Below are 13,909 nucleotides of genomic sequence, written 5' to 3'. Positions count from 1 at the left end.
GGAGGACACCAGCCACAATAAACTGGAAAACAAACAAACCATCCCACCGAATGAGGACTGCTTATTAAAGAGTCTTAGAAAAAACAAGTTATTCTTCGAGGATCTCATACTACATGGCGCCAACACCAGCGGCAAAAGCCTACAGTATCTTCATGCTGTCATCTCGATTCATGCCAGCCCTACTTTTACTTGCATTTCTTGTATGCTTTCCTATTAACTTGGAGGAAAGAATAGAACAAGCATTGACATAGCCAATAAGCCTCACCTATGTCTTTGCCAATATGTTTTAGCCGTGTTGTACTCTAGTGTGGCTGCTATTCAGAATGGATAAATGTTATTGGTGTAAAGGGGCATGGAATGAAGTGTTCTAAAGTTGAGTAGAGTGGAGTGTTAGGGAGTGACGTTGCGTGGAGTGGCGTAGAGCGGCATAGCGTAGAGTAGAGTGGCGTAGAGTGGAGTGGACTAGAGTACTGTAGAGTGGAGTAGAGTTGCATAGAGTGGGGTGGCACAGAGTAGACTGGCGTACAGTGAAGTGGTGTAGACTGGAGTGGCACAGATTGGAGTGGCGTAGAGTTGAGTGGCACAGAGTGGTGGAGAATGGAGTGGCTTTGTGTAGAGTGGCGTTGAGTGGAGTGGCATTGCGTTGCATGGAGTGGCATTGCATAGAGTTGAGTTGCGTTGCATAGAATGAAGAGGTGTGTGGAGTGGCATAGAATAGTGTTGGGTGGATTGACTTAAAGTGGGGTGCATGGTGTGACATAGAGAGATCTTGTGTAGAGTGGTATGGCATTGCATAGAGTGGAGTAGAGCGGCGTGCTGTAGAGTGGAGTGGTATGGCGTAGAGTAGAGTAGAGTTGTCATGTCCTTTAGGCTAGTCCTGTCATGTATACCCCTATTACATACATTTGTCCCATCCACACGACAATAATGATTCTAAACTGATGACCTTTTACCTAGTAGCTTGCTCCTGTCTCTTTGACACCAGGATCTAAGTATTCTATCACAATCCCTGTACCTGACGACATAAACATGTCCCCTGGCACGGCAGAATTATTCTGTATAAAAGTCACCACTTTTTTCATCCTTGGCCAACAGCCAGCTGTGCAGGATCACATTTGTTTAGAAGAGCATCAGTGATTGTTTTCAAGACATTTATGATTGTTTTCAAAACATCCATGATTGTTTTGAAAACATATTGATTCTAGAAAAACCCCTGAAGTTACCACTTTAGTATAAAAGATCCTCACTCCCCCCTACAAATTAGAGGAGAATTCCTTCCAAGCTGAGAAGGGGTCCTGCATGCCGAATCTCCGACAAGCAGCGGTCTGACATCCCTTGTGCGCTGTCTCACCCTCGACGCAGAGACAGGGTACTTCGTTCTGAATCATCAGGTGAGGGGACTGGTTCATCCATGGGGGTTTCTTGGCTATAGATACAAATAGCTTCATACACGCATATACATGCTACATATAGAGATTTAGGTTAGGTACATTTAGGCAAATTACTTAGGGGGGGGCATTTCAGGAATAGGCACGTGCTACTGTTTTTATCTGAACTGCTTCAGTTTATCTTATTAGCACTATGGTAGGAATGTATCTACGATTTACTATATTGGTGCTAGCAATTTCTTTCGTATGCTTCTGTCTCCTGATTCTCGCAGCACAATGTTTTACACCAGATTGTCATTGGACCAATAAATAGTTATTAAACGTCCTAATCGCCAACCTGTGTATTTTCTGAGAGAAAGCAAGCACGAGTGTCTCAGCAAAAAGTACTGTACTGTTTTTCACAATCCCTGAGGAATCAGTGTTGTCATGTTCAGTGGTTGCCAGAGACTGCCTACACAACTGTGGATACGGGGGGTGGTAGTGGCACGGTAAAGCTAGCTGTTCTAATGGCTGACATATCCTGTGGGGGTGTCCGGAAGCGGTTGGGACACCAAGGGCCCGATGTAGGTCGGTCGGTAACGGCCGAAAATCGGTATTTTCGGCCGTTACCGACCGGTATACCTGAAATGGTATGTAGGGGCACAATTTTACAGAATCGGTAAATTTACCGATTCGGTAAATTTACCGATTCTGTAAAATACCGAATCGGTATTTTTACCGATTCGGTAATTCTCCGATGTAGGTGGGACTGTTCAGAGTCCCAGGAGCCTTAACGAATCGGTATTTTACCATCAAATCCAATTTGATGGTAAAATACCGATTCAGGTGTGCATGCACATGTGTGCATGCACACCTATGCCATGTGACAGGCAGACCTGCCCTTAGGGCAGGTATACCTGCCACATGGCACCCGTGCCTGTCTTGGGGGTGCCAGAGGGTGTCAAAGTGACACCCCCTGCACCCTTGTGTGAATCGGTATTTACCGAATCTGTAAATACCGATTCGGTAATGCCCATTCATTCCTATGGGCTTTGAAGCCCATAGGAATGAATGGGCATTACCGATTCTGTATTTACAGAATCGGTAAATACCGATTGGTAAAGATTCGGTATTTGAACATCTGGATATACCTACATATCCACACTTTAGATTTACCGATTTTTAATTACCGAATCGGTAAAATTCGGTAATTAAAAATCGGTAATTCTAATTTACCTACATCTGGCCCCAAGTCCTTAGTTTAGGTCATCCAAAAAGTGCAGGTCCTGGGGGACTCCTAGGAACTACACAACAGAGTGGAGTGGCGTAGAGTAGAGTGGAGTAGGTTTGCGTCGTGTAGAGTGGCATTGCATAGAGTTGAGTGGTGTTGCGTAGAGTGACGTTCTATTTATTTATTTATTTCTAGAGTTTTGTATTGCGCGAACAAGATCCTTGCAGATATCAGAGCGCTTTACATACATGTGAGAGGAGAGTGCAATAAAGAAGAATTAATAAGGCAATTCGAGCATACATGGGAAAGGCGAACGCAACGGAAATACAATGAGGAGGCAAACAAGCAAACAGAAAATGCAAAGTTAACGTTCAGGTGAATTTAGCCATGAGGATAGCTTTGACTTCTTTTTTGAAGAAAGCAGTGGATGAGATGATTCTCGTTTCTGGCGGGAGGGCATTTCAGATCCTGGGGGCCATCCCTGAGAAGGAATCTTATCAGTTTTTTTCTTGTGGAATTTTTGTGGTTTCAAAAGGAGAGTTTCTGCGCTTCTTGTGGCTCTTGAGCCTCCTGAGATTGTCATTTTTTGAGCAATGTAGCTGGGTGAGCTGTGATGTAAGGCTTTGCGAGTAATGCATGCGATTTTCAGGTGTATTCTGGCTTCGAGCGGAAGCCAATTCAGAGATTTTAAGTCCGGAGAGATGTGGGAGCGTTTTTTTGATCCGGTTATGAGCCTTGCTGCAGCCATGATGGAGGCTCTTAATGGTGCGGTTGTTGATAGAGGGAGGCCGCAGAGGGCGGTAATTCCATAGTCAATTCGAGGGATAACTAGTGCTTGTAAGGCAGTTCTAATATCGTTAGCTGGAAGGAAGGGTTTCAGTTTTCTCAAAGTGTTGATTTGGAAATTAGCTCCCTTGGTTGCATTGCTGATATGTCGTTGCATATTGAGATTGGAGTCGAGGCTGATGCCTAAGGATTTGGCTGAGTCCACAATGATAGGTTGGACGTTGAAGGCAGTGAGGTGTTTAAGCCAGTCCTGGGCGATGGGGATGATGTAGAGTAGCATTGCATAGAATGGTTGTTGCATGGAGCAGAGTGGTGTTGTGTGAAGTGGAGTGGCATTGCATGCAGTGACATTGCGTGGAGTGGCATTGCCATGGAGTGGCATGGCGTGGCATGGTATTGCACAGAGTGGAGTTGTGCCATGGAGTGGAGTGACGTGGAGTGAAGTGCAGTTGCGTACGATGAACTTGCATAGAATGGATTGGCTGTGCGTACAGTAGAGTGGCCTTCTGTAGAGTTAAGCGGTATTGTGCCGAGTGGAGCGAAATTGCATGGAGTGGCGTTGCGTGGTATAGAGTGGAGTGCAGTTGTGTGGCATGGTGTGTGTAGAGCAGAGTGGTGTTTGATGGAGCAGGGTGGCATTGCGCTGAGTTGCATTGCATAGAGTGGTTTTGTTTAGAATGACGTAGAATGGAGCGGTGTAGAGTAAAGTAGAGCAGAGTGGCATAGAGCGGAGTGGAGTATCATAGAGCGCTGTGGAATGGCGTAGAGTTAAGTGGTGTGGTGTTACTTAGAGTGGTGTGGTGTGGCGTTTTCTAGATTGGGGTGGGGTGGCATGGAGTGGTGTTGTGTGGAGCGAATTGATTTTGTGAATTGGTTTTAGAGCGAGTGGTATTGTGTAGAGCGAAGTGGTGTGGAGTGGAGTGGTTTTGCACAGAGTGGCACTGCTTAGAGTGGCATTGCATTGCACAGAGTGGCATTACATGGAGCGGCATTGCATAGAGTGGCATAGAACGGAGTGGCATAGAGTGGATTGGTGTAGAGCAGAGTGACGTTGGACAGAATGAAGTGGCATAGAGTTTTGTGGGATGGCGTAGAGTGTACTGGAGTGGCGTTGTTTAGAGTGGTGGGGAGTGACATTGTGTGGAGTGGTGCTGCATAGAGTGGCATTGCATGGAGGGCATTGCGATTTGAATTGATAATACTATAATACTATTAAGTATTCCTACTTCCTTTATGAAAGTATTACTTACCTGTAACTGAGTTCAACTTGGTTCCTAGGAATAAAAGTAAGTAAAGTAATATTTTTCTACAAACATTGGCCTGGAGTCAGTCATTGAGTGTGTGTTCCTGCCTTGAATGAGTATATACATCACATGCATTCACACTACCTTCTGATAAGCCTGACTGCTCAGCCCAGTTACCACTAAATTGAGAGTAAGATATTATCTACTTTAACCTCTGCCACACCTTTGGGGACTCACTTGACTCTGTGCATACTAACTCATTTTTGGTAGAGTATATACATAGCCAGCATCCTACACTAGCTGTGTGAGGCCAATGATGTTCATGCTTTCGAGGAGGTTGACTGTGTTGGCATCGTTGGGGTCATCAAAGTGAAAGTTAAGGTCTCTGAGGACGATATAGTGTTCAGTGTCGATGGGTTGGGGAGCGATGAATTCGGGGATGGCTTCGCAGAAACCGGGGAGTGGTCCCGGTGGTTTGGAGGCAAGGGTACCTCTGATGGAGGTTTTACCCTCTGTTCTGAGTTGGAACTTGAGGTGTTCACTGATCAGGGTGGTGTTGTCTGTGGTGGTGGTGGCGCAGAGGACTTATTCTTGATGGATGATAGCGATCGCACCTCCGTGTTTGTTGACATCGTTCTGGTGTGCAATCTTTTAGCAGTTGGGCGTTGCTGAGGCGATGTTGTGTTAGGATGCAGGCTTGAATCAGATCTCTGTGAGGAAGATGACGCTTGGGGTGAGGGAGGTGATTGTGTCCCAGATGTCAGTGGCGTGTTTGCAGAGCGATCGGTTGTTGAGGATTATACTACGTTAATATGCAAGCGTTTACAACGCATGCCATTGCAATGTGGGCGTTACAACAACCGTGTTGTTACATCACATACCATTACAACGCAAGTCAGAACAACGACTTGCTGTAGGGAAGGCACTGGATTTAGGAATAGTATAATTGGATCACTGAAATAATATAGACTGCCAAAATATCGACCTGCAAAAATATCGTTGCCAAAATATCGACAGACAAAATATCGACTTTCTATCTACAAACAAGTAAGTACAAAAATATCGAGTACAAAATATCGTTAACAATAATATAGATGTAAAAAATATCGACTTTATTAAAAACAGTGTTAAATTAAATTAATATTACATTTTAATTACTAAAATATACTTAAAAATACTTAAATTAAATTATAATAATTAAATAATAAATGAAAATAATAAAAATAATTTTTTACAATCTTATTTGTTGACCCTGAACCCTAAAATATACCCCTTTACCCAAAAACCCAAAACTGACCCTGAACCCTAAAAATACCCCTTTACCCAAAAACTAAAAACTGACCCTGAACCCTAAAAATGCCCCTTTACCCAAAAACTGAAAACTGACCCTGAACCCTAAAAATGCCCCTTTACCCAAAAACTGAAAACTGACCTTGAACCCTAAAAATGCCCCTTTACCCAAAAAACTGAAAACTGACCCTGAACCCTAAAAATGCCCCTTTACCCAAAAACTGAAAACTGACCCTGAACCCTAAAAATGCCCCTTTACCCAAAAACTGAAAACTGACCCTGAACCCTAAAAATGCCCCTTTACCCAAAAACTGAAAACTGACCCTGAACCCTAAAAATGCCCCTTTACCCAAAAACTGAAAACTGACCCTGAACCCTAAAAATGCCCCTTTACCCAAAAACTGAAAACTGACCCTGAACCCTAAAAATGCCCCTTTACCCAAAACTAAAAACTGACCCTGAACCCTAAAAATACTCCTTTACCCAAAATTTATCAATATTATTTAATTACCAAATAATTACTAAATCAAAATATGTACAAAATTATATTAATCAATTAACTAATTATTATTAATGATCAATTAATTATTAATTATAAATATTTACAAACATATATTAATTAATTAATTAATTATTATTAGATTACTTCCCACCCTATTCCCCTATAAACCCACAACCCGCTACAGAATTACATAACGCAATTATTAAAAAAACAAAATCCATTTAATAAAATATTTTATAACATTAATACACACTTTTCACACATATTATTACATAAAAATACACTATAAAATATTATATATTATTAAAAATTCGATATTTTTGCTATCTATATTTTATACAGTCGATATTACTTCACTTACCTGAAAAACGATATTTTTGTAGTCGATATTATGTCCAGTCGATATTTTGGAGTCGATATTTTGTCTGTTCACCAGTATAATTTACTATAACAACTCAGTCTGATTTTAAATCCAACACCTTCTGCCCCCTACAGCCAGTCGTTGTTCTGACTTGCGCTGTAATGGTATGTGAGGTAAGAATGCGGTCATTGTAACAACCACGTTGACAGTGAAAGGTCCTGCTGTTGTGCGCGGATAGGTGCAGCAGCAGCTGTTGTTGTAGCCTCTGCTGTTCAAGGCAGTTAGTTCGGCGATGGTGTAGCTGGGTGTGATGGGAGATCCATGTTTTCTACCGCTGGGCGTGGTACAGGCACGTATGGGTGCAGATGGGATTGTCTTTGGAATGCCTTTGGCGTGCTGGCTGCACACCCACTGCACGTACCGGCGCTACAACCTCCATTAAGTAGGTCTTGGCAGGGAGAAGGGCTACGGAAAGCGGAAGTCGCCGATCGGTCACGGGAAAAGTGAGGGGCAAGGAGGGCGATTGCACGGAGCCAAAAGACAAAATGCAGCATATGCACCAGATTGACAGGCACAAAAGATAGTAAGAGGCAATGATGCACAAAAATGACTAGTACTCACAAGGCAAAACCAAGGAAGTACAAGGCTTAAGCAGTGAGGGAGGAGCTGGCCGACGGATTATTTTTAGTTTAATATAAGATTCTAGTTCGTTTTAAAAATGTGTTTTGGTGCCTTGTGGATAAATTTCTGTTGCACGTTTTAAAACAAAATCTTCAAATTTGAAAATTTATGGACCAAACCTTCATTTGACATGAGCTGTCTGATTCTGAGTATGTTCTTCTTAACATCTATGACTTTTTGATAGCATCCTAAGACAAACAGCCATACAGAGCGACTAAATCACATTTTAAAACTGTAGTGGGCTTTGTGCTGATACTCATTGTTCAAATAGCTGACAGTGTCTGCTCTGAGTAAAATGCACACAAATATTTGCTAGTGCCTCATCTACGAGAAATGCCCTACGGGTAGACCCTTCTTACATGGCCGGATAAGGAACCAAAATCAGCCCTGGCAATTTTGTCAGACCAGCCCCATCCGGGGGGCTGCAAGTGTGAAGCACTGCTGCTTTTGTTACTGTGGGCCGATACTGCACCGCTTCAAAACCAGGTCCCAGTAAAACAACTGTCCCCAACCCTTCCAGCCTATCTAGGAAATGCCCGACGCCCGCTAAGGCCAGCCCAGTTGTAATGTATAATATATGTTCCAGATACTCTAAGTACAATTAACACAGTTCCTGGTAAGTAGGATCTTGACCACACTTTGCAGCATGACAAGCACACCTCAGAGGTAATGCCTTCCTCCCAGATTCCATCCATAAACAATGTTGTTTTAATACTTGCTATTACTGAATGTATTGTATGGAAGTGTTTTCCGCAGCCTTTGACGATCTTCCATGCACCTACCAAGATGTAGAGTTCCTTTAGCTACAGACTCAGTGATATCAACCAAGGTTTCTACCAAATTACGTCTGTCTTCCCAAAACATATTTAAAAGACTGATGGTGCTAAGAAAGAGAAAGTATAATCTATCAGTAATTCTAAATAAAACCATCATTTGATCTTCTATATGTTACAATTTCATAGGCTGCATGGGTGAGGAAACACATCCTTTGCAGAGATCTATAGGTATCTGACAGTCACATGGTCACATTTTAGTTGGGCTGTTAGACTTGGCATCTTTGGCTTGTTCTCTCCTGTCTTTTTGCCTCTCACCTCCTGGTTTTGACTGTCTGCTGCATTTCGGTTTTGGTGGCTTTAAGACCCTGGGCACTTTACCACTTCTGACCAGTGCTAAAGTAAAAATGTTCCTTTTTAAAATATATTGTGTGTTTGGTTTATCCATGATTGGCATATTTGACCAATTGACCTTTATTCCTTGTCTCCTGAGACAGGATTAAAAGAAGAGAGGACTAGGGGTTATCAACAAAGATACCCCTGCAGTAGGTCAACATATTTCAGCCCTTAAATGACCCCGATAGGGAGTCTGGGGCATTCCTCAGTAATCAGTCCCTCTGTACAAAAATAGACAAAATGTATGAAAAGAACAGATAAATATAGAGGCCACAAGATTCAGTAGCCTGTCCGATAATGCCAGGGCCCGTGTTTGCTGTGGGTCCACCGTCTATCTGAAACAAAGAGACACATTCATCATATCCAAGTGGTTCTGCCATGCTGGGTATTTGGAGATAACTTCACATTGTGAAAATGAGAAGGAGGTGTAAGGTATGGTCGCTTGATTACCTAATCTATGACATTAGATTAGATGTGCAAACCACTGCCAACTAGAGACCCCATTTCTAACAGGACAATACAGATGTTCATCCTTCTGAGCTCATTATTGCCCTAGATAATAATTACCACTTGGCAGTATCCTATGTGGAATATTGAGACTGCTGACTCAGCCAATCATGTCACTTAGATTGTAGTGTGCTGTGCCTACATTCTAAGCCTCCTGTGTGGAGGGAAAGTGAGTCCACGCGCACCAGGACTGGAAGCATGCTCCTGCATATGGGGTCGTGCTTCGGATAGGTGATGGAGTATGAGTGCCCATATGAATTCACAGCCTATAACTGACATTCAACATGATGATTCACCAGTGCCTTCTGCTCAAAGCATAATTAAAAAGCTGCACATTAATGGCAATTAATATCCCAAGCAAAGGGCAATAACTCATACCCAATTATTTAATTATGTATTAAATGCCAGTGCATTTAAGTTTAATTTTGTGATTTCCTAACAGCAAATTTTTTCGATTTTCTAATAGGAAATTACAAACTCCTATGTACTAATGTGTCTTAACACCTTTAGCGATTCCTAATGGGTCGCAATTGACCTACCTCATTAACAATTTGCGACCAATTAGAAATTGCTAAAAAAACACAGGGATGGTGGCCTGCTGAGGACAGCAGACCACTATATCTGTATTTGCCGTTAAATAAAAAAAATGTTTTTTTTTAAATGCAGCCCATTTTCCTAAAAGGAAAATGGGATACGTTTTAAAAGAAAAATGTAAGGTTTCAGTTTCATTTTTTAAGAGTAGGCACGGGCCACTGTCTGCTCTTAAAAAAACCTTTTTACAAACATTCACAAAGAGGAAGGGGTCCTCTGGGTATCTGTAGGTTCTGTTTAGTATATTCTTAGTATATATCTATAGCTCTATAGCTCTATAGCTCAATGCATAATGTTTTATTTCTCATAACGTATTGTATATTGTTCTATTACATTGCAATTTCAAACAATACTGTGCTATTCGGGAGACACCTCTACTATGTGCTTCTTGTTAAAATATGTTTTTAAAGGTTTCTAATAAAAATAAGAAGAATAACACCAGAATCCAGAGACTGTGATATTGGACAACATTATATGGTTGCTGAATAAGTATTTTTATATTAACTGTTTATCCTGATAATGTTAGCTTGAAAAGGGTGTTTTTCAAACATGAAAACGTTTATTGAAAATAACAAGTGAAATAGTGTGCTTTCATGTCTGAAGTAAAAGGAAAAGAACATAGGGCCAGGGCCATATGTATCAAGCAAATTCGCATTCGCAAAGGCCGAAATTCGCAGAATTTCGGCCTTTGCGAATGCGAATTTGCTAAATGCTATGTATTAAGCAAAATCTGGTGCAAAACAAGGAATCGCAAAATTTGCGATTCCTTATTTTGCAATTACATTTAAGGAATCGCAAATTTTGTGATTCCTTAAATGCAATGTATGAAGCAAAACAAATGTGCAAAATGTTCTTAAGAAATCGCAAATTACCACCAACTTCTAGTTGGTGGTAAGTTGCGAATTCCTTGAAAAATGTACATTTTTGCATTTTTCAGAGTGCCACGTGACGCACATTCATGCCCTTAGGGCACGTATGTGCGCCACATGTGCACCCATGCATATTTCAGGGGTGCAACAGGGTGTCCTTTGGACACCCCTGCACCCTTGAAATTATTCTCAATTTGCGATTAGCAAATTGCAAATCGCTAATTGAGAATAACTTCCCATTCATTCCTATGGGCCAATGGCCCATAGAAATGAATGGGAAAGTATTCCTTAATTGCGATTCGCAATTTGCAAATCGCAATTAAGGAATTTTAAGAAATCGCAAAAAAATTCGATTTTGTACACACATACCTATTTGCGATTCTCAAATAGCGATTTCTTAAAAATCGCAATTTGAGAATCGCAAATCAGGTTGATGATACAAATGGCCCTTAATTCTGTCTGTAGAATGGAGAGATTGTTGAAGCTTTTCTCTTTAAAACGTACTTAACAATGGCCGCTGATTGCAATTAGAAAGTTCAGGTTTTGCTTAATACATTGTTGATGGAGGATGGTAAAGCTACACAGAGTAGTTTGGGTTTGTCCCTATGATGATAAACCATATTTCATGGGTCACTGTGAAATATGAGTTTTGATGGCATTGCATTTTGTGCAGCACATATCAGCATAAACAGACAAATATATCCCTGGCACAGACAGGGTGGATGTGAGTGGTGCTGTCCCAATTACCCTGTGCTAAGGGAGGATGGGGAACCATCACACTTTACAACAAGCAATGCCTGCACCAAAGGTTGTAGCCTTTGTACAATAAAAAGTTCCTACCTCAAATCTACTAATACACAAGTATATTAGTATAGATTTAAAAAAATATATATGTTTATTGGTTTGCTTTGTTTCATGGTGTTGCACAGTAGATATCTCTATATTAGTGGAGTTGATTTGAATCCAGTTTTTGTCTCTCCTGAGGGAAAGGTCGGGATTTTTTCGTGTATCCCAAACAAGATGTACAGAATGTTCAAATTCATATCAAAACTTGCATCTTAAACAACATAATCAAACTTCACGTGCGTCAGTTTATTTTTCAATGTCTATAAAGGGTGCTCAGATGTTCATCCAGAGAGCCGCTGAGGGCTTCCACCTGGGACCTTTGTGCTCCTCTGCCATCAGGGTGGTAGCTCCTTCTGTTGACGCCCATTTATCACCTCTCTTTTCGACCTCGTACAGGGCGTGCCCTAAGACGCGCCAACTCACCGTAACATCTCTGAAGTCAAAAATATATATTTGTTGGCCTCTTTTTCTGCCTTTCACTGAGAATAGAAACTCATCAAACATATCTCCACATGGTTTAGAGTCTCCTATTCAATGTTCTCTCGCTCGCTCATCACCTCCAGCCACAAGCGGGCAATCATGGGGGATGTATGACGATACAACGCATTCCATTGCAAGCCATGCCTTTACCACACATGCACTACAACGCAAATGGCATTACCACACATAATCCTTACCATGCATTTTTTTTTACAATTAATACGCCTTTACCAACCATGCCTTCACAACAAATTATTGTAAAAGCATGAATTTTAAACCATTGGCTGCAGGGGTTATTCCCCCGCTGTGCTGAGGGGCAAGTGGGCACGCACAGCGCCCCAGTGCTCGTGACGAGCTCAGCTCGTCATGAGCCACGGTGCTCGTGTGCTCATGACGAGCTGAGCTCGTCACGGCCACAACCGTTTCCTCAGAACGCTCAGCACAGCGGGGGAATTAGCCCAGCGTGCGAGCGTTATGACCGTTATGACAAACTCAGCTCATCATGAGCACAGGGGAACCGTGGCTCATGACGAGCTGAGCTCGTCATGATCATGGGAAGGGTTAAAGACATATGGGTGGTAAAGTTTTTCCCTGAGCCCTAAAACCGGTCCCTGGCGCACCCTGCTCCCCCCGTCCCAGCTTCCAGCCCTTTTTCAAAATATCCCTCCCTGTCCTGATCTCTAAAAGAGGACCCCATCTCAGCCCCCCAGCCCTCAGCTCTCGTAAAAACTACCCCTCCCCTGAGCCCTAAAGGTGGACCCTTGTATGACTTCCCTGACCCCTAGCCTTGTAAAAACGATCCCTCCCCAGCGTCCTAAAAGCTAAACCCTGTACGACGCCCCCCTGGACCCCCGCCCTTCTATAAAAATACCCCACCTCTGTCCGGAGCCCTGAAAGCAGAAACCCTGCATGACCTTCCCCCCTTTTTAAAAATACCCACCCACAGCCCTAAAACCTGCTTGCAGGTTAGGCCGCTCCCCACGCCGCACAGCTCCGCCTGTGTGTGCCTGCCTCTGTGCCCGCTGCTGCCGCTCTGTAAGTTTGTTGCTTCCTCCTTCCCTGAGTGTATTTTCTGCATTTTGCTATTTTCTCTGCGCTGACACTGTTGACTGTTTTGTGCCGTTTCAATTACTTTGTTGCCCCTTTGTTGACTGTTTTTGTGCCTTATTATTACTACTGCTGCCCCTTGCTGACTGCTTGTGCCGTTCTACTACTTCCGCTGCCCCTTTGTCAAGTCAAGTTATATAGTTTTCTATAGCGCAACATATCACCACTAGGTCTCAGGGCGCTTGCAGACACAGTGAGGGTCATCAGGTCGCTATTAGTTTGGAAATAGCCAGGTTTTTAGTTCCTTATGAAAGGACATATGATCTGAAATGGAAGAGAAATGTGAGGGGAGCTTGTTCCAGAGATGGGGGCGAGATGAGAAAAAGACCGTTAACCCTGTCTCGTGGTGCGCACTCTCAATGGTGTTAAGAGAAATTTAGAGCTAGATCTCAAGGTTCTGTTCGGTTGGTATTTACACATTTTATTGTCTAGGTACCCTGGGCCAGAATGGTAGAGGCTCTTATGTATGAGGCAGAGAGTCTTAAATTTGCTTCTCAGCCTGATTGGTAGACAGTGTAGAAATTTCAGATTAGCACAGGAGGAAGATCTCCATGGGTAGATCCAGAATAAGTCTGGCAGCAGTATTTTGAAGGGTTTGTAGCTTGGCATAGAGATTGTCATTTATGCAAGCCAAAAGTGCATTACCATAATCTACTCGACTCAAAATGAGGCCCTGGATCATTGGTTTACGAGAGTCGATTGGTAACCAGTTAAAAATCCTATGCAGATTGCGTAAAATTCCATAACAAGTACCCATGACCCGGTTCACATGATCTTTCATCGACAATTGTCGATGGTGATCCCCAAATTGCAGACAGTTGCTTTCGGTGATGGGCAGGGGCCCAGTGATTGGGGCCACCAGTCACTGGACCAATGAT

Source organism: Lissotriton vulgaris, chromosome 2_2, assembly GCF_964263255.1.
Source record: "Lissotriton vulgaris chromosome 2_2, aLisVul1.2, whole genome shotgun sequence".
NCBI classification, from domain to species: Eukaryota; Metazoa; Chordata; class Amphibia; order Caudata; family Salamandridae; genus Lissotriton; species Lissotriton vulgaris.
The sequence above is the reverse complement of the archived record's forward strand: the minus strand, read 5'-3'. Positions refer to the sequence as shown.